Here is a 20,450-nt window from a genome sequence, read left to right as displayed (position 1 = left end):
GTGCTCTTTTGCTGGGTAAGAACCTGCCACAGACTTTTAAAATCTAATGTGAAATGCTGAGAAAACTGAAAGTCAAGCTGGGAACTATGTAGTCTCATAGAGAAAACTTTTTCCAGAGAACATCTGAGCCAACGCAGGGCACCGCTCTGGAGGTTCCACAGTCTCTTCTGCTCACAGTGCTTCCCCCAATTCTTTTCACCTCATTTGTTCAAATCAGATCAGTGGTTTAGGATTCTCCAGGGTCTGATTAAGAGACCAGATGGAGGCATTAAGATTTCTAAAATTTTCCAAGTGTAAAAACCAAGGTAAAATGTCTAAGAATAGCCTAACAAAAGGATAGTAGGAACTATCAAAAAATAAAAGTAAAAACTACTGAAAGATATAAAAGTGCTTTAATCACATGATTCTAGATTAAAAGATCATATCTCCAAAATATCAGAAGTTATAAAATTGATTTGGGTTTATTGTGAATAAAATCATATTAGTAATATAATAATTAATAAGATAATGAGAGTTTTACTAGTTCAAGAATAGCCAGATTAGAAAATAGGGCAGGAAGTCCAGATATGGGCTCTGATATCAATAATAATTTAATATAAGAGATGGAAGGCATTACAAATCAGGGAGATAAATAAAGGTTATTCAGTGAATGGAACACTTGTTAGCTACTTGGGGGGAAAAGAAAAGATTGAAATCATACAGTGAACCATATATTGTGATAAATTCCAGAAACATTTAAAAAGTAACACAATTAGAAAAAAAAACTAGAAATAAATATGGATGAGTATACAACCTCTAGATGAACAGTAAGTTTCAGAGGAAAGTATACAAAGATTTCCATGCATCAGAGCATCCTAATTTTAAACAAAACACCAGATTAATGTTATTTGTTTACAAATCCGACAAGGGGCTAATTCCTTCAACACATAGAGAGTTCAGAACACTTCAAAGGTAATATCAAAATATCTCAGAAGCGTAGAAGGCAGAGAAGATGAACACACATTCACAAAAAAAAAGTTGATGGTACACTTCAATGGTAATTCACTCAGTGCACATCAAAATGAAATAGTTTTCCACCTCTCAAGTGACACAGCTCTGTTTATGGGGTTGAAATGCCAGTGATCACCAATCCCATGCCTAGGTTACTGGATAATTTTTGTGAAGTATGGTTGATTTACAATGCTGTGTTAATTTCTGGTGTACTCCTCAAGCCTTCTTAGAAAGCAGTCTGGCAGTTGATATCGAGTCAAAAATATTCATATGTTTTAATCCACTAATTCAGCTTTGAAAAAAACTTTTAATCAGGAATTATTTCAAAATGGCAGGGAAAAGTCAGTATGGATGCAAGTCACAGACATACTTTTATATGTGTGTATATATATATATATATATATATATATATATATATATATATATATAAAATCTCAGCCAAAATATTCTTCCAACTCTTCACAAATTAGAATAGTATGCAGTCATGAAAAAGTGTGTCCATGAAAATATTTTATGACATGTCAAAGTGTTATGCTTATGATAGATTGGAGAATTAAATTAATATATAAAATGATTTGTAATATACAAACAATGCACCGTTCTGAAGGAATTATGTCTATAGGTCAAAGCATTATTCTTATATTATTTTTTATTCATTTTCAGAGTTGGAGTCTTTTGATTCTAGGTGACAAAATCAATCTCCAATGTGTTTAAATGACAACCAAAAAATGGGGATCCATGGGATTTATTGGTTCCTGTAAATGAAAACCTCAGGTCTGAGGTCTGGCTTCAGTCAAGGAGAGATACTCTAGCCCAGATGATGTCAAGGGCTGCTTTTGTCCTGTCTTCATTCTGTGTCCAAAGATGTCTCAGCATGTTGCTTCTAGGCACGCAGCATCCCAGATCATCCATCCAAACCAAGACAGGTCTCTTTTGGCAGCTTCCTCTCTTGATAGAGGAAGCTTATGATTCACATGGGCATCAGCATGTATCTCCTCACATAATAGTGGCTCTTCCTGAGTTATTTGTCAATTCTCCAATCATGTGCGAGGCCAATAGAATGAGGGGTATTATTTGTCTTAAACCAACTGAGATCTATTTCTGGTGCTTCAGAAAGAGTCAATCGAGGTTAAATCACAGGACTAAAAACAAAAGGGAGGTTATTTATCCTAAAGCAAGTTCTGGGTCCTCTTCTAAGACTGGGGACAGATCCAGGACAGCAGTTCTGTCCACTAATGAGTACTTTCAAATTTTCTTTAATGAGCAAATGTTAAATTTATGATCAGAAAAGATGATAAGTAAGAAGAAACTTGAGGAAGGAGAATGGAAAGCTTTCCTGTTTCTTAAGAAATAGTGAACCCATTAAGTGCTTGGAAGAAAAATGGAAATGTGTCAAGTTTGTAAAAGTTCTGAAATGAATTAGAATTGATTTTACAGACCATGTAGGAGACAGTGATATACAGTTAGTGTGTCTTTGGGCTGTTTGAGTATTTCAGTACTTTCACTTAATAGTTGCTTCATTTGGGGCAAATTGCAACATCTCCACGTGGCTCTATTTCCACATCTGTAAAAGAGATATAATATTACCTTCCCCACAGGGTGATTGTGAGGATTTTTAAAAATAGATGTGTGCTGAAGCAATAGTAAGCATTTAAGCATTCTTAAATATTATGTTTACTTAATACATAATTAAAAATTATTATGCAGACTTTAAAAAAATGCTTACTATTTAAATGGCCTATATGTGCTGTACAAGAGAGGAAGGCTTAATATACCTTCTATAATAGATTTTTCTCAGCCTTAACTAATTTTCACATTTAATCACACACACACCAAAGAGTTATTCCTTTCACAAGCATGAAGACTTAACTGTGAAGAAAAGGATGATGAAAGAGAGTAGAGGAGAAAATAAAATGCTTTCTCTACAAACTGATGGCTTAAAAACTAAGAAAAACACCTTTTTAAGACTTTGGTCACCATATTCATAGCTTATATTTAGGTAGAGTTTTTCACATGCCTGTGGTTAATGTTCCAATTGTTTTCACAATTAGTAAATAATTGACTCATCACAATAGTCCTATAAATTGCTATTATTATCCCCCCATTATATGGGTGAGGAGATTGAAGCCCCTAGAGGTTAAGAAGTTTGCACAAGGCCGGACAGCTAGCATCGGAACTGGGATCCAGATGCAGGAGTGTGGCTCCAGGAGGGGCTTGTAAACACTCCCTCTGCTCTCCCCTGCAGGTGCAAGCCAGCCGCCCGCTGTTACTGTAAATAACATGATGTGGTTCACTTAGTCCTGAAATTCACATTCTTTGTAGCTTTCTCTCTGGGGCAGCCAGCAGGAGCAGCCAGGGACACTGAGTACATGCTTCTGGACTATGACCAAGAACGTAGATGGAAGGAAAACTGTTTAAAAATGGTATCTTTAATGTGCATTCTTCAGTGGCCAGAAAAAAACCTGCCTAGTGAGGAACTGAAACCCTATTAGCCACGTGCAAATTATGCTTCAGACACCCCCGCTGCCCTTGGGTCCACACAGTCAGAACTACAGTGGATCAGGGACATGAATCTTGTGCAAATGCAGGGAGTAGGAATACCTGCCATTTTAAGATCTCAAGGAGTATGAAAAGCATGTGTAGCTTTCATCAGCAGAGACCTGCTGTCACTTCCACTCTTTCCCTCAGGGCATGTCCACAGCTTCACTGGTTCTATTCAGAATGAAGACGACAGCTAGCACCTGCTGACCCCTGAATCAGTGATAGGTTCTCCCTTGAAAGGAAGCATATCCCCTTCATGGGTTACAACTAGTTCATAACCTAAGTAATTCTACAGATGTAGAAGGGATACTTTCATTGGTTCTGCTATCACAGACTTCCCTCCAAAAGAACATGCCACCAGTTACCCCATTTTCACCCATTAAAATATACTTAACAGGCTTCCTTCTTTAGTGCAGTTTTAGGTTTACAGAAAAATTCACAGAAAGTGGAGTTCCCATATATTCCCTATGCCCTGCACACAGCTGCTCCTGCTGCCAGCGTGTTACATTAGTGGATGCACTCATTCTTTTTGACATCTTCCATTCCTCCTCCACTAAAAATTAACATGCCTGATATTCACGTCTCTTATGGCATTTACGTGCGATTTATATCACTTCTCACGTTTATGTGAAGTTTACAACACATGCATGTTTTCTGTTTAAGCTGGGTTGGGGGCAAGGTTTCTGTGTAAAAATACGATCATTTGTGAGTCTCATGCTGCTGGGTTTTTGGGTTGTCAGGTCCTGTTGACCATTGCTTCAGTTATTGGGATCATTGTCTATGGACTTTCAGTGTTCATTGTATTTTCTGCAAAACTTCCCAAGAACCTGAATGGAACAGACCCAATCCAAAAGTACCTGACTGTGCAGGTGGGCCATGCCCATCACTGCTTCCCTCATCTGTTTTATCATCATGGTGACCCTGAACGCCATATATGAGAAAGTGGCAATTATGATGACTGACTCTGGTAAGCTCCTCCAGCAGCTGAGATAATTTCTACACCAGTTTTAGAACCAGGTCAAAACAGAGACTATCTTTTAGGCACTTCAATTGCAGTACATTATAGTCTTTAGTTAACTTCAAGTGCAAACTTATTTTCTCTAGCCTATATGAGAAGTGAATTAGCTCCATTTTTGCATTAGTAAAAGGGACAAAGGAAGCTTTAGAATGTCCAAGCTCTGTGTAAATATGTCAGTGCTTAATAATAATTTCAATTACATTAGATAATGTACCCTGTTGTTGAAAGTAAATAGTCTCTGTATTGCAAATAAGTGGAAGAGGGTCGTGGTTCCAGTGGCAGATTTGCTTGCGCGTTACGGAGAGGACAAGTAATCACACTGTTATGTGTCTTCCCCCCATGCTGTTCCTGTTAGTGTAACTCCATTCTCATCAGCTGCGGCTTCTATAATAAATGTTTCTTCTCTCTGGCTTGTATCCCACCCAGCGGCTTAGCAACCTAAGTTAAGTGCTTCCCACACATTGCATGTGGCTGGGTGATTTTCCCAGTGGTCTGCTCAGTGGTCATCTTCTGAAAATACTAAGACCAATTCAAATTCTGAACTAGGAGGATGACCCGTTTTATGTTCCTCAAATGTTTCTAGCAAGTTGCCCCGTGTTTTGTTTGTCTTCTTCAATAGTCCTACCTTACTGCCGTTCAGGGGGACAAGAGAATATTATTTAGCAGGATGTTTAGAAGTAGCTTTCTTTCAAATAACACCTGACAGAGGACAGTTCTTGCCCATTGGATACTGTTGTGCTTATAAATTTTAAGGAACGGGTGATTTTTTTTTTTTCCTTGTGGGATATTGCGTTCTTAGTGGGAGAAACTCTTACAACAATGTGTACAGTTGGACTTAACATAGTGGATATGTTAAGAAATTCAAAACAGCTGATATGAAAACAGTGTGAATTGTGTATATATATATATATATATATATATATTTATATACATATTTATTGTGTTAACTCATGTGTCCGTGGCTTTGATTAGGGTCTCAAAGCCGTTCACAGTTTTACAGACTTACCTTTTTTTATTCTAGCTGCAGAGCTCCCAAGGACCAGACTGACTATGAGAACAACCCAGCCATGAAGGTGTTCTTGTTCCATTTTGTCAACTACTACTCCTCGTGTTTCTACATCACATTCTTTAAGGGCAGATTTGTGACTTATCCGTGAGATCTGGTGTATTGCCTGTAACAATACAGAAATGAAGAGGTGTGAATACAGCTTTGTGTTCTGACAGTCTAACCTGTTTCAGGTTTTCTCTTAGTTGCCCAATGAGGAGTGTCTTTACTCTCTTTTCCGTAGATTTTTTTTAGGCATAAAATAATGACTTTATTTCATGTTAGAGCTATCTAAAATTTAGATGGGATTTTCTTTCTAATATTCCAGTGTGACCCAAGTGGCTGTCTCCTTGAACTGATGACACAGCTGACAATAATCATGGGAGGACAGTCCATCTGGAATAACATACAAGAGGTGTTACTTCCGTGAGTACTCAGTCATGTGATCTTGGGGTGAGAATGGCCCACCCACCCACGTCATTTTCCTGTGTGCCCATCTCTAGAACAGGGGAGACTCTCTGCTTATTAAAGCTCTCCAGATAAGATGATCCAGCCAACATTATAAATGTACCTGCTGTTTAATAATTATGTTTAAATACCTTCCTTTTTATGTTTAACATAAGTCCTCAAGTGCTATAGTCTCTGCTTATTAGCACATCACTGGGGACTGACTGATCAGAGCCCATTGAGAGATGGCCCTTTTTGGGGCCATGAACTAAGTTTTCCTACAACTTCCTGCAAATTTCTCCTCCTTTTATATATGCATTTAAAAATCCATAACAGGAATTTGTTGAGTGCCTAGTATGTGCTAGTCACTGTATTAAATGTTGTACAAATATGTATGTGTGCATGTGTGTGTGTGTACAATTTAATCACCCAAAGAATCCTTATTCTTATCTTCCTTTTGTAAATGAAGATCCTGTGGCTTAAAGAGGGTAACTGATTTGCCCAAGCTCTCATTGCCAATAAGAGACCACTGTGGGACTCAGATGTAAGACCCTATCTCTCTGAATCCAGGTTCTTCTAAGAACAGAGACTCTCTTAGGGTCCTAAGGCACAGGGTTACATAATGTTTTAAGAGACACTTGTCTAAAATAATAACAACAGAGGTTTTGACTTACTGTTCTCTTCCTAAAAATGAGAAAAGCAGATGTTAGCAAAGGTCACACTGTCCTTTTGATTTTCACATAAGCACAATCCCACATCAAAGTGGACTGTCCAGTGTTATCTGCAATTTCTGAACATTTCAAGAAGCTTACTGTATTCACTTTCTGTTGCTGTTGTAACTAGTATCCCCAAACATCATGGTAGTAGGAAGAAAAAGAAAAAGTCTCCACTAAACAACACAAATTTAACCTTGTAGGGTTCTTGAACGCAGAAGCCTGCTGAAGTCAAAGTGTTGGCACGGCTGTTTCTGAAGGTCTCAGGGGAACATGTATCTTTGACTTTTCTGTCTTCCAGAGGCCACCTGCGTCTCTTGGCCTGTGACCTCTTTTCTCTTTCTCAAGGTCAGCATGGTTGTGTGCCTCTGACTCTGATCCTGTGGTCAGATCTCCTGTCCTCTCTCCCCTCTTCTGCCTCCTTCTTCCTCCTTTAACGACCCTGGTGATTACACTGGGCCCACATCTATAATCCAGCTGGTCTCTCTTAGAGTTGACTGGTTAGCAACCTTAACCACATCTGCAACCATAGGCCCCTTTGCCAGGGAATCTGACCTCTTCCTATGTTCTGGGGATAAGGACATAGACATAATGGCGGGGAACATTTTTCTGCCTACCACACTAACCTTTTTAAGATAATTTCTGGCTTTGAGTTTCTGTTTTCATGAAACTGTTGATCTCTCTTCTGTCTTGCCTTCCACACCAGCATTCTGCTCCTGGCCAACCTAACTGCAGAGCTCACCCCTCTCTGTGGTGTCCCCCAAAACCACTTACACAAGCAGGTCTTATTGTTGTTTGTAGCATGGGGGAGAAACTCAAACAACTTGAATTTTGAAATAAAAAACCTCCATCATTTTAAAATCTTCCATGCCACTATAAAAAAGTTTATTTTTTTAACTTTGTTTTCTAATTTTTAAACTATTTTAAACTTTGTAACTTTTTTTAAACTTTACTTTTTTTCTTATCATCCTTCATTGTAGGCTCCAGAAACCTGGTATTCTGCCCACCACAACCAAGTTTGTTTTTATTGTTTCTCCTCCCTTCCCTAACCTTCCTTCTCTCTCCCTTATTACCAAGTTTCTGTCCATTCTCTTTATAGGGCAGTTAAATTATTTTTTCTTTGTTTCTTTCCTTCTGTTTTTGCCGAGTGAACATCTTTGGGTGTCAGTGTGTCCTTCCAAGTTTCTTCACATGGGCTCCATCTTTCAGCTTCAGTATGGAATACTGGGGTCTGTCTCGAAACAAAGGCATTTCCCTTGTCCCCCAGCTCACCACGCCCTTCAAAAAAAAGATTCTGATCTTCACTGTGAAATGAATCTTTTTTTCCCTGCTGTGCAGTAGACAACCTTTAACCTGAGCTCACAGTCAGATATTTCCAGAGGAGTAAAATTAGGTCATGTGCAAATAATACTACTTTTCTCTGTGAAAAGTAATAGATCAGATAGAGGAAATACTTAACTCAGATTACTCAAAAGAATTTCCTGAAGGAAATAAGTAAATTATTTAATACTAAATTTTGTTGAATCTGGTAATCCATGAGCTATTTTTACCAATCAAGAAGGATATAATTCCAAAACTGTTACTTAGCAGTTTATGTGAAATGAAACTTGCTCACATGAACTAGTTTAAAATAAAGGATGCATTATAGTATCTGTGGTCTGTATATACCTTCGCTTAAGTAAGCACATTGTTCTAGGTTCCAGTGATCTGAACGTTGCCTGCATGTATTTCTACTAGGGGCTAAAATATTTAGAGAATATATTTTGAATTATGTTTCCCTTTTTTGAAAACCAGGAATTCTGAATTGTAGCCAAGTTCGAGGGTGGCTTGTTTTTTCCTCACTGCCTCTTCTCTTTGTATAAGTGCAGTTTCCTTCTTAATTTTTCATATAAAATCCTACCATACCAAAGATCTATCAATTACTGTTGCTGCACCAAAACTATACCCATCCTCAAAAATACATAGGAAGGGAAAAGAAAACTTATCAAAATTAGCGACAATTTTCATGCTATTTAAATATGTCTAAAGGAACATAATGAAATGAATTTCACTGTATCTCACCTGCCTCCATCCCCCCTATCCCATGTAGGGTTCTTGAGTAGGATTCTGGGAGCAAATAAAGAAGGACAGTGATGCCGTGATCCAGGCTCCCTCTGGGGTCTCCCCAGCACTTGGATCGGCACCTGGTATAACGTAGGTCTCAGTCCGAGCCAGCTGAGTGAGTGACTGACTCACAGGCATCGAATGCATAACATAAGTGAATTAACAGCATTCTTTGTAGGACTCAGAGGATAAGCTGTGTGCCCTGTGGCCTTCCCAGCCTCACATACCATTTTGATGTTGGGGTCATTTCTGGGAATGTTATTCTGTACTGGGCAAAAGGCTAGTACAATTCCAGGGTTAAGCAAATTTCCTAGGGAAATTTTATGATAAAATATTAAGAAAAATAGTTAAATGCCCAAAATGACATAGCATTGTCCTTTGGTGTTTAGATAATATATGGCTATAATTTTCTTACTTTATATGTTTTCTACATTTTCCACTGTGCGTATGTACTACTATATAATAAGAAAATCAAATGATTAAAAGAGAAATTCTCTCTTCTCCAGATATGATTTGGTTAGAGGATGAGTCAGATACATATAATAAGAGAATGTTAAATACATGTGTCCATAATTCACTCTTTAAATTCAGGAACAGGAAACTCAGGAATGAAATAGATTAAGAGAATCAAAAATACTTGTATTCAAGATTAGCAAGTAGGAGTGTCCTCAACAGAAATGGTGATAATCTATAATTCAGGGATTAAATGTGATAATAAAGGTACAAAGACAACATGAAGTAGAAAATGCCACGTGGCAAGCACAGAGTAAAGGGCAATTTACTATGATTATGCCAATATGTGTGGTCAATTCCCAAGCAAATGATTGTGTAACCCCCGCTAGAGGGAGAAAGCTTCCAGCCTTGGCTGGAGAGGGGGGAGGATCCAGTGTCTGTATTTTTTAAAATGTCTACAGGTGCTTCTCATGTGCAAATTGATATCCCTGCATGAGAACCATAACCCAACAGAAAACCCAAAAGACCGAGTACAATGATGGGTGGACGACAGCCCAAGCTTTTCTGCCACTGATGAGTGGTTCCACTCAGGAAGACTGAGCAAGAGGCTCAGAGTCTTAGCTAAGGAAAAGCAAGTCGGGACTTCTAATATGACCTAATGCCACCGACGTGGGAGGGCAGTTCAGCACAAGAAGGGAGCGCCAGATGAGTTAACATGGAAGTTTCATTCTGGATCCAAACCGTGATGGATTTGGGTCCCGGAGGGTAAAAGCCCTTCTTCCCTGGGGCATGGACCGGATTCCACAAGTGGCTGAGACAGGAAGTATGAGGCAGAGAAAAATTCCCCCAGGAGAATCCCGAGTTTGCTTACCAGGGAGGGTGATGGATGAGCGCTGTCCCAGCACCACCCGCACCGCAGGGCTCCGAGGGGCTGTGGAGCTGCGCGCCCCCGGCCGGACCTCAGACCTGCCTGCAGCACTCTGGGCTGCGGCCTGGGGAGCGGCTTCAGCAGCAGGCTGGCCCCATCATTCTCGTAGGTGCTGCAGTGACCCCCAACCCTGTGGCCACGGTGATCCCAAGCCAAGGGTCTAAGTGATTTCAACCCTATTTACAGGTGACCACAGCCGGTTAGCCAGTGCTGCTCAAAAGGCAGATCCCCCACGGGGTTTTGATGTGTCAGGGGGGTTGCTAATACCTGGCCTGCTTTGAATCGTTTCATCGTGACAGCAGTCTGGGCAGTGGAAGTTTCATCTCTCAATTTTATTTCAACTTTTTTTGTTGAAAGTATAGTTGGTTTACAATATTGTGTTAATTCTTGCTGTACAGCATAGTGATTCATATATATATATATATATATATATATATATTCCTTGTTATATACTTTTCCACTATAGGCTATTAAAAGTTATTGAGTGTAGTTCCCTGTGCTATACAGTAGGATCTTGTTGTTTGAAACAAAAATTACTAAACAAAGTAACAAATTAAGCAGACTAAACCTAGCCATATATATGACACAGTTGAGTTTATCTCAGGATTTTAAATGTGGTTTTGATCTCCAGGATCGCTTTATCATATTATCATATGTAAAGTGCCTGTGGAACACTTCTCAGAAAAATGTTTTAAAATCATAAGATTTAGAGAATAAAGAAGGAAGGTAATTATACTGAAAAGCAGATATCAAAATATAGAAATGGGCATTTGTGATACAGTAATATCTGAAATATTGGAATAACGTGTTGAATAAGAGGATCCAGTGGTGGGTCTACTAACCGCAACATTCTGCCATAGCAGTGAGTGTAAATCACCTTCTGAGATCTGCAACAATTGCATTTTGAATGTAAATAAAGTTAAATAACAAATAAGCCATGAAGTGCGGATTCAGATTCAGGGGTATCTCGAGTCCATATCCCCAGCACTTCCCAGAGCTCCCTGCTCTTCCCCTAATGTCATTGAAAGAAGTGGGGAAAGTTTGTGAAGCGAAGGGCATGTTCCATTGCAAAGAAATCTCGTAGCAAACCTGGGAGCATGGCCAGTGAAAGGTTAATGCTGAGATTAGAGGCCGTGGGAAACCAAGCAGAGGCAGCTCTTTACAAGTCACATCAAATGATCTGTGTGTGTCTACGTGTGTATGCATACAGACGTGTGGGCATGTATGATATATACACCTGTCTTTCATGTGAAGCCACCTCACTGTCCAAATTTGAAATCCATCCAAACGTGCAGTACAGTCAGTCGAAGCTCAGCCAGACGCTATGTTGTCTGTTGTTGCTCTGTCTCTTCTGCTGAACTCCATGAGTAAACCACGTGCCAGCTGTTGCTTTCAGGGACAAGAGCTCTGTAGGTCACAGGTCCATGCCTTGTTTCACTGCCAAATCTGATTTCCTTTCAGGACAAATTACCATTTGAAAAAGGGGGAAGCATTCAGTTGACCCACAAGCCTCTAAGTGAGGAAAAAACTATCCTTAGAGATAGCTCTATGGGACAGCATCCAGAAGGGGGCAGAGCACTGGGCTGCGAGTCGAGGCTGTTTCTTTCAAGCTCTGCACTGCATTTGAGGTGGCATGTCACTTCTTTGGCCCTTGATTTGTTCAGCTTAAATTAGGGTTTTGGACCTGTTCTATCCAACGTTAGAGTATCACTTTTTTGCTCGGTGACCCTCCATGGCTCCGCAATTCCTTCAAAGGGAAAGATGCCCACATCCTCATGGCAGCCTCTAAGGCTCCACCCACAAAACCACCACTTATTTCCTATTCACTGTGGCCCACACCAGTCTCCATGATGTCTGTCCTGCGTGAGTGTCCTCCAGGCCTGTGATCACTGTTCCCTCTGCCCCTCCGTTGCCCACCCCTTTGCTTCTGTCTTTGCCTTATTCAAAGGTCACTGCCCCATCCCCACTCCTCCCTAGCACACATTCCTCACCCTCCTTTATTTTCCTCCACAGCACTTATCACCAGCTCAAAGTCCCTGTATTACTTTATTTTACTTATTTTCTCTGACGATTTTCAGACTGGAAAGGCCATGGTGGATAATAGCAGAGAAATGGGGGTAAAAATGTCAAATGCGGGAAGGCATCTTCTAAAATCTAAAATGCCCACCTGAAAAGGAGGTAGGAGATAAAGTAGTAGTAGTCGTTACAATTTTGGTAAACCCAAGGTGCGTAGTCAGGACTAGTTTTCACAATATTTGAGGGTAGGGAGGCAGCAATAAAAAGAAATTTATCCTGAAAACAAGAAATTAAATTCTTGGGAAGATGATGTATTCAGCTTGAGATGTCAGTAATACTTTTATGACCTTGGTCTGATAATATCCTGCCTTATAATTTGATCTGTTTGACAGCTGGGTCATGAATCTAATGGTGCCACAGTTTCGGGAGCAGAACAGACCACTCCACGATGGGAACTGGACAACCATCTGTATCCCATGGACAAACAGGGGTTATTTTATGAATACCCTGAAATGAGTAAGTCATCAGTGGAGATTTCTGTGCTGTCGGTTATACTAGAATATGCTTTGGGTCTCAGAAGCATCGGTTACCGTGCCAAACAATGTCCTAGCATACCGAAACGGAACCCACTTTTCTCCATTAGATGCAATTATGCAGTCAGGCTTTCAAATAGGGTGCCTGTGTGTATCTTTGTCAATATTTATGTTGTACAAAGCTGAAGATTGACTGCCAAAGAATGAAATGGGATACTCATTCAGGTACATCTCCACCATTGATTCTCAGATCCTTCTGGTCATGTCATCTAAGGATGAACTCAGAACCATTACTAGATGTGACTCAGCTCGGGATGTAGCCCGTGTGGCACAGCTGTTGGCTGATATCCTTCTAAACAGAGTCATGTGAGCCAGCCAGCTTGTGCAGAAAGCCCGCAAAAGCATCCTGCCTCATTGCAGCAAGGTTCACAGGGTCACCCCTTCCACATCTCACACCTGCCTTTGATATTGTTCCTATTTCTTCTGGCCGATGTTTTCTGCCTGATTCCTTGAGTGACCTCATGGCACATCACTGGCTTGATTTCAGGATGAATTTGCTGATCTGGAGTATCGGTAGAACACAGACCCCTCCTTCTCCAATGTCTTTGTCCATTTCTGTACATTTGCTTGGGCTCTGTTTCTCTTTGGTTGAACTTGGTTTTGAGCTCTCAGTTGCCTTTAAATTGTTGCATCTCAAAATAGATTTCCATAGGAAACTTTATCTTTACTATTATGCATGGCGCACTTTTATCTACTAGAATGCTGATGATGTGCACGTTTTGTATCTGAGCCCTTTCAGCTCACCATTGCCTTGAAGTAGTTTTTTTTTTTTTTTTAGCTTAGGAGACAGGAAAGGATTTTTGTCAATAGGCTTTGCATTTAAGCATGCAGGTTCATGTCTGCAAAGTCACCCCTTTGTGCTTCCTGTTTATAAGTCTACAGATAGAGGGAGTTTTCTTTTTCCTAATTTACATTCTATATATAAAATAACTGCTTTTAAAAATATACATTATACATAGAAACGCATCTGGTTCCCTCGGTGAATGAAAGGTCATCTTGTGGCATCTTCAGTCAGCTATGCTTTGTGGCCTGGTGTCTGATTTGAGTTTCATCTTTGCTTTTGTTGTGTTTAGTGACCAGGTTCCATTAAGGGTGCAGCTGCTGTCCCTGGTGTAGAAATTATGTTCATTTATTCTTCTTATTTTCAAAAGGACTTTAAGCCAATGACCTGTTATTCCAAAATGAGTCATAATTGTAAATATGTGTTATTGGGGCTATTACCAGCATTAATAATAACAACAACATTCTGGGGGCAGCATATCATTTGGTATTTTAATACACACAAAAAAAAGCCTTGGAAAAAAGTTATTGTTCTAATTAAGTCAAATAAAGGTCATGAAAGGAAAAATTGTACGCTTTTGGGAGAAATTGATAGGACTTTTAGAACTTTATAGTCTCATTAAAATACCAATTAAATAATTCAGCCTAACTCTACCCTAGATAACAGGATGGCATAACAGCTATTCTAGAGAGATTGTTCAGATTTATTCATTTTCCTATTATCTAAATAATCCCTGATGAATTAGAATATTCAATCCATTTCTGAGAGTAGGCAGCCTGTTATTCTGTATTCAACGCTGGAGTGAAACTTATTTTTGTGTTCTTTTCATTCACGGGAGATAGAATTTCCAAGTGTTTTTTGAATTCTTTTTGTTCCTCTAAAATAAAGTGCCTTTGGTGGTGATCCCCTGACCTCAGTTTCCTCCTCCCAGTTTTTCCCATGATCATTAATGACACCCCACCTGCCTTTTTAGTTATGCCTCTTAGCTGCTGAAGGGGAACAGCTACTGACAGATGACCCTGGAGCCCTCCACCCGTGTCTCGTTTGGCCTCTAAACCAGCCACCAACACTAGTCTCCTTCGCCTGAAGTAACTTTCTCTGCTTTTCTGCCTGGAAGGACTCTTGCCAAGCCTTGGCAGGAACCCCTCCACTTTTTAGAGATTTTCTGCTCTCCTTTCTAGGCATGAATTGCACTTGATTCTTGTCTTGATGGTACGTGATCGTGTCCGTGTCCATTGTGCTCCCCGGATTGACTGATCCTGTTGGAGGCAGTAGTCAGGCTTTTCATATTCCCGTCCATGTCTGGTGCACCACAGCCTGGACCCAGGTTCTCATACGTGTTTAAGTGACTTGAGCTTGGAGTTTCAACATACTCACATACAACTGTTAGATGAGGTGGCGGTAAAATTGTCCCCAAGGCCCCCACAAGGTTCTATATGGCATATGCTTTTTTCTGGGAGAAATTTCTCTTTTTTTTGTTTTCATGAATTCCCCACTGTCCTTTGAGATTATTAGAGTAACCCTGAGTTGTTAACCACAATATCTCACCCCCCACCAGCCAATGATCCTGCTGCCTGAGAACTCAGACATGGGACATAAGAGAAATAATCTATCAGTCTTAAAATCTGGAAGCCATAAGATACCATTTTGTACTTAGAGCACCCACAGCACAAACACCAGTCTCTCAAGAATTTGACGCTGCCTTCCCAGAGGGCGGGCGCCATAAGTGGAATGCTGTGAGGGATGAAGTGAGAGCTCTGCACCTCTGGTACTGCCTTTTCCACCCTTGCTGTGTTAACTTGATCTTCCCTTCATATATTATGTTCTCCATTTAATTTACTGCATTTAATATCAGTTGTTCTTCAACATCTCCTTGCACCCGCCCCCTCCTTTCCCTATCTCTCCAGTGCTCTCCCACCCACGCCTCTCCTGCGCTCTCCAGGACCAGGCCTGTCTCCCCCACGCCCTCACCTCTGTTCTGACTGCCCACCACCTGCACTGACATTTCCTTAACTCCGCAGAATAAACTTTCCAAAATGGCAGCTGAGTAACTGGGGGCGATTTTAGACCTCTTATCTCTTTACTGATTCATTCATTTATCCAACCAACAAACATTGAGTACTGCAATGCCAAACACTGCATCAACTGCTGGGGAGACCAAGACAGGTAAGACTTGGTGTCTGCACTTCCCAGGCCAGGCGAGGCATGGCAAGTAGTTAATGGATTGCTAAGCAGGTGAACACAAATTGGACTTCCTAGAGCTGGAAATATTTGAACTGAATCTTGAAAGGTGAAAGGAAGTTAGCTCTCAATTTTGTGGTAGAGGGAGTGGACACTTCATGCAGAGAGGTAGAGACATATATGTGTACACAGCATGAAGCGGCTTGGCCAGACTGAAGAACAACAAGTAGAACTAGAACAAAGGATCCATAGGTGGGAATATCAGGTGCACAAGGCCTCTGTCACGATGGGCCTTGTGTGCTTAGACTTCAATATATCCTTAAGGAAGCAGGGATATATTGGAATATTTGTAAGAGAATTGCATAATGTTTATGTTGCAGAATATCTGGTTATTCTGGCAGCAGAATGGAAGATACTATTTTTGGGGGGAGGCCCATATTTTGGGGGAAAGGATATTTCGGGGACCAACCCAGGTAACCCAGACAACAATTGGCACATGCCTGCAGAGAAGCCGTGGGCAGAAGGAGAGAGACATGGGCGGCATAAGTGGTGACTGCTGCAGTGGGGACTGCAGGACCGGGGCGGCGGGCAGCAGAGCTGCTGAGTTGACTTTCAGTGACCCATCCAGAGAGCAGATCTGCAGGGGGAGTGTAAGGGGAGGAGCTGGTTTCGAGGAGATGGTTCTGTGTGTGACATTTTGAGTGCGAAGTGTCTATGGGACATCTAAGGGGTGATGTCCATTTTTAAGCTGGTTTCACCAGTCAGGAGCTCAGAGGAGCTGTGGGTGAGGCTGTGGGAGCGATTCAGTCCTGCCAGGTGGAGGACTGAAGACGAGGCCTTGGGGAAAAGGGCCATGTACATGGCAAATGGGAGAAGACAGGTCCACCAAGAGAAAGAAGAATAGCAGTGCAGTTGAGAGAAAACGAGTTGAGGCAACACAGAGAAGGCTGTAACCTGGCTTAAGAGGGATTTGAACACTGATAAAAGGAGCGTAGTGAGAAAGGGGGTTGTGTGGGGCATAAAAGCAAGGGCTAAAGCCCACCTCTAATTGTCTAAACTGAGGAAAAGGCGGAGGAGGACTACACTTAGGTAGCTTTTAAAAAACAGATCTGTGTGTATCTGTGTGTGTGCATATGTGCACACACAACTTTCTGCCTGGGCTTTTAAAATTTATTTAAGTAAAACAAAAATTAAGGGGGGAAAATATTCCCCTGAGAGGAAAATATTTGTCCACCGGAAAAGCTACCTGGTAATCAAATAAAGAGGAGCTGAAAATGCCCACTGGTTTGAAACACGCAGCCACTGGCAGTGCAGCTCCTGTCTCATTGCCACAGTGAGGGCCGTGGGGGATGCAGTGCTCTGAGCCCTGGAGGAGTCATCAGTGCAGGCACTTCTCCAAGAAACTAAACTTTAAAGGGAAGAAGAAAGTATAGAAAGTAACAGAGAGCAATACAGGGCCGTGAGGGAGGATTGGGCGAGGGTCAGTTTTGTTTTACAGGGGGCGTTTCTGGCCTTGCTGAGTTGCTAGGCCTTTGTTCTTCTTGGTCTTTGTTCCAAAAGCTTTTTAGAAAGTTCTTCTCGCTTGAATATCTGAACAGATTAAATCATGTTGGGTTATTTCTAGTGTTTTATTTTTTAATTAAAAAATTATCTGGAATTTATTTTAATGTCAAAAGTGAGGACAATGTACCAGGCCTTCTAGTGATTTAGCTAATTACACCAGTACCTGAATCCACTGATTTTAAGTGTCAGTTTTATAATATTATTAAAATCTCTTAAATATCCATGCCTATTCTTGAAATGTATTCTATTTCATTCATACTCTCAGCACACTATTACTATACTGTTTCCACGACCATAGACTAATACTTCCTACAATTGGTCCTATTTTATCCTTTTCCAGAATGTCCCTAATATTACAAATTCAAACATCCCTCCTCATTATTTTATTTGTATATTTGTGTATATTTCTGGAAGAAATTTAGGATCACCTTTCAGAATTTTTTCTTAAATCCATTCAGGTTTATTAAGTAAATTTGCATTCAGATACTAAATTTATTTTGGAGAAAAAATTTTCTATGTCCCCCAAAATTGAGTCTGCCAACTGAAGAGGATGGTGCATTCTACTGTTCATTCAATAATCATTTTTTTCTCTTTTTTAAGTCATTTATCAGAATCATTTTAACATTTTTCATTAATTTATTTCTGAAGAGTCTGTGCCTTTGTTGTCATTATAAATGGTAACTTTTCTGAGTTTGAACAGGGATGATTGCTAATGAAGTCTTAATTTCTAGTTTCTCTTGAATAAGAAGGGGATCAGACAGTGTGGGGCCCTCTTTCCAATATGGTGACTGTGAGCAGTGCATTTCATTAGGATGTCCACTTGCCAATTTGCCAGTGGCTGCACCCACTCCACATATTTCTGCTACTTACCTGCCCCCTGTAGGCAGATGTGTTCATGTAGGGTTAGGTGGGTTATGGAAACAGATACTGACATCACTGCTGCCACACTGCTGACCCTGTGGCATCACTAACTCTGGTTCTTTCTCTGTGACCTCCCTGAATATGACAGCTCCTTTTGGGCTGTGGACATGAGGCATATTTACAGCACTGTCGGTTTTTCTGCAACACACCCCTGCCTCTCAGGTCAGAAGCAAATGTCAGCTCCTCCTACCCATCCACCCCATCCACGGTCTTGCCGTTCCTGGCCAGAGTGGTCCCTATCCCTTGACTGAGCAGTAACACTAAAGGGACTACAAACTTGCCTCTCATCCACAGTCTTAATTACATACCTGTGCTAGTTTACTTAAATGTCTGCCAGTTAGGGTCTAAAAGTCTTTTAGATCTCTGGCCTTATCATTTCTAACTGCTCCCTCACCCCATGGAACAGCTTAATGCAGATCTCTGCTGCCCCATCTGTAGCAATGCCCTGTAAACTACAGACAGAGAGAAAAGAACTTCTAATCCACCACCATAACTTTGACTTCTTGTGACCACACAGACCATAGAAATATCAAGATAAAAATTCCTGAAGAAGGATATTTTGCTAAGGAAGACACTTTAATTGCATACCTTTCTGTGACTTGTAATAACTTCAAAGACTCTCTGAATGTGCTGCACTCACCTTCCCAGACTCAAGGGAGCTTGCTCACTTACCTGTTTTCAGTGCATTTCCTCCAACATTCTCTATGCAGAGCTTTCCCAAAAGTACATTCCTTATTCCGATTTAAATTCTTCTATACAACCACAATATTCTTTTTCTTAATCCTCAATGACAAATCATCTTCCAAGATTGTATTATTTCAACACTGAGAGTGAATAATATGCTTCAAGATTCCCAAGTTTATTACCAGCAAATAACTATGGTTGGTTGAAGATTTTTAAGTATGTTATTCCTACTAAGGTTATATACATGAAAGAAACAGGTTGTAATGAGTCTTCTTCCCAGAGATTTTATATTTGCCTTTTGTTTGGATTCTTTCACTGTTGAATAATATTATTACCATGAATGTCTTTTCTCTTTGGGATGTAGTTCACCATTTGCCCCTCTCTCTTTACAGGAGTAGAGGAATTGATGTTGGCCTTCCATCCATCCACCACTCCATGTTGTGTGTCCATTCCTTCAACAGGTATTCAGTTTGGGTTCACCACCTTATCTGTGGCCTCTTTCCAGTGGCCCCTCTGTTGGATCTGGAGAACAATATATTGCAAATCAGAGTGGGTATGTGGAAACTTGACTACCCAGTATAGACGCATGGTGCCAAAAAAAGCCCAGGACATCGCAGCGTGGCAGCCCACCATGCAAGGAACAGCAATTCTGGTTGTGGTGGACCAATGTGAGTAAAAAGTCTTCATGGGCTGAAGACTTTGAAAAGTCCAAACATGCATTGACATTGCTTCCTAAGGAATCCAGTGTTGAGTATTGTTTAATATGAGAGGGAGATGCTAACAGTATCATCGCTATAAACAACATATTTGTTGAAACTGTAATTGTTATTATTTTAATATTTTTTATAGTTATTATTTGTGACATACAAGAGCTCTTACAGAAGCAGTTGTTAAGAAGCGTGGCCATTATACTGTTGCTGAAGTGTTAATTCAGTAGAAGCATGGTAATAGTATTAATAAGTACTCACTCGTTTGATCCTCACTTGGCTTTAAAGGTTTCCCAGCAGTGCTTGTATAATGGAGATAGAAATCCATCCATTTAAGAGTTTGTAGAACCTAAAATAAGAGCAGTCATTCCACCGTATTTTACCATATATTCCAGACTATCAGTTTAAAGTAGGAAAAACATGATGAGGCCATACAAACCCTTTGTGCATCCCCAATGATTCATTATATTCCTGGACCCCTGGAGCAGAGGTTCTTCCAGAATGTGGTCCCATTTCTCCTCCCCACCCCACTCTTGGCCATTGCTACCCACTGTTGGCCATTAGCTAAGCTTCCTCATGTCCTGCATGTGTCTGTTCTGTGAGGAAACAGAACTCAGCTGTTTACAAACTGTAGTGACTATGACCAGTCTGAACAGTCTCTCTCCTTCCCTGCCCACACCCCCACAGGGCAACAGGGGCCTCACAACCACAGCGATTCCCATGCCAGCCCATCAGGGAGCCTTCTTCCCTAGAAATGTTCTTACAA

At 40.7% G+C, this 20,450-nt stretch overlaps 1 long non-coding RNA gene across 1 annotated transcript in view; it reads left to right on the top strand.

Annotated features, from left to right (window-relative positions):
- Nucleotides 1-19,689, top strand: part of LOC140694700 (uncharacterized) — a 47,940-nt gene extending 28,251 nt beyond the window's left edge. Inside the window, exons 2-4 of the long non-coding RNA XR_012070283.1 lie at nt 5,923-6,020; nt 12,647-12,770; nt 19,439-19,689. This is a non-coding gene — a long non-coding RNA (uncharacterized lncRNA). The remainder of the gene's footprint in view (nt 1-5,922; nt 6,021-12,646; nt 12,771-19,438) is intronic.
- Nucleotides 19,690-20,450: the final 761 nt, after the last annotated feature.

The sequence above is a fragment of the Vicugna pacos genome, unplaced genomic scaffold (assembly GCF_048564905.1).
Source record: "Vicugna pacos unplaced genomic scaffold, VicPac4 scaffold_102, whole genome shotgun sequence".
In the NCBI taxonomy this organism is placed as follows: Eukaryota; Metazoa; Chordata; class Mammalia; order Artiodactyla; family Camelidae; genus Vicugna; species Vicugna pacos.
This window is presented reverse-complemented; position numbering and strand designations above follow the sequence as displayed.